This window comes from Crocuta crocuta, unplaced genomic scaffold, assembly GCF_008692635.1.
Source record: "Crocuta crocuta isolate KB4526 unplaced genomic scaffold, BGI_CrCroc_1.0 scaffold696, whole genome shotgun sequence".
Classification (NCBI taxonomy): Eukaryota; Metazoa; Chordata; class Mammalia; order Carnivora; family Hyaenidae; genus Crocuta; species Crocuta crocuta.
The window spans coordinates 347,146-347,531 of NW_027529467.1; the positions used below are offsets into that span (position 1 = coordinate 347,146).

Below are 386 nucleotides of genomic sequence, written 5' to 3' on the forward strand. Positions count from 1 at the left end.
TTTCTAAAGATACTCTTTTTCTAGTTGTTCCTTATTTAAATTACAGGGTGAGGGGTGTTTGAAGTGGTGATAGAATCCTTTTTGGTAAAAAATATTTTGTCTCCCAGTAGTGACCATAGAGGTTAGCGTTTGAGATCTTTTATTCAGGCTTTGTATCTACATGTCGTCTTCTGCCCACACACAAAAAATGCAAATACCTTTTTCTATTCTGTTGCTTCAAAATTACTTCTGAGGTCTCTTTGCTCCCTCATTCCAAAAATACCTTAGCCAATTTTCCTTTAAATTATTCTGGCTTCAGGCTTGGTAGATAGTCATAAATTAGCCTCTGAGAAACCACACCATAAATCCTTTGGTAAGGTACTTAGAACTTTTTTGAAGATCAGAAC

General features: G+C 35.5%; 1 protein-coding gene across 1 annotated transcript in view; it reads left to right on the forward strand.

Annotated features, from left to right (window-relative positions):
- CFAP47 (cilia and flagella associated protein 47) overlaps positions 1-386 on the forward strand; it is a 492,482-nt gene that overhangs the window by 59,788 nt on the left and 432,308 nt on the right.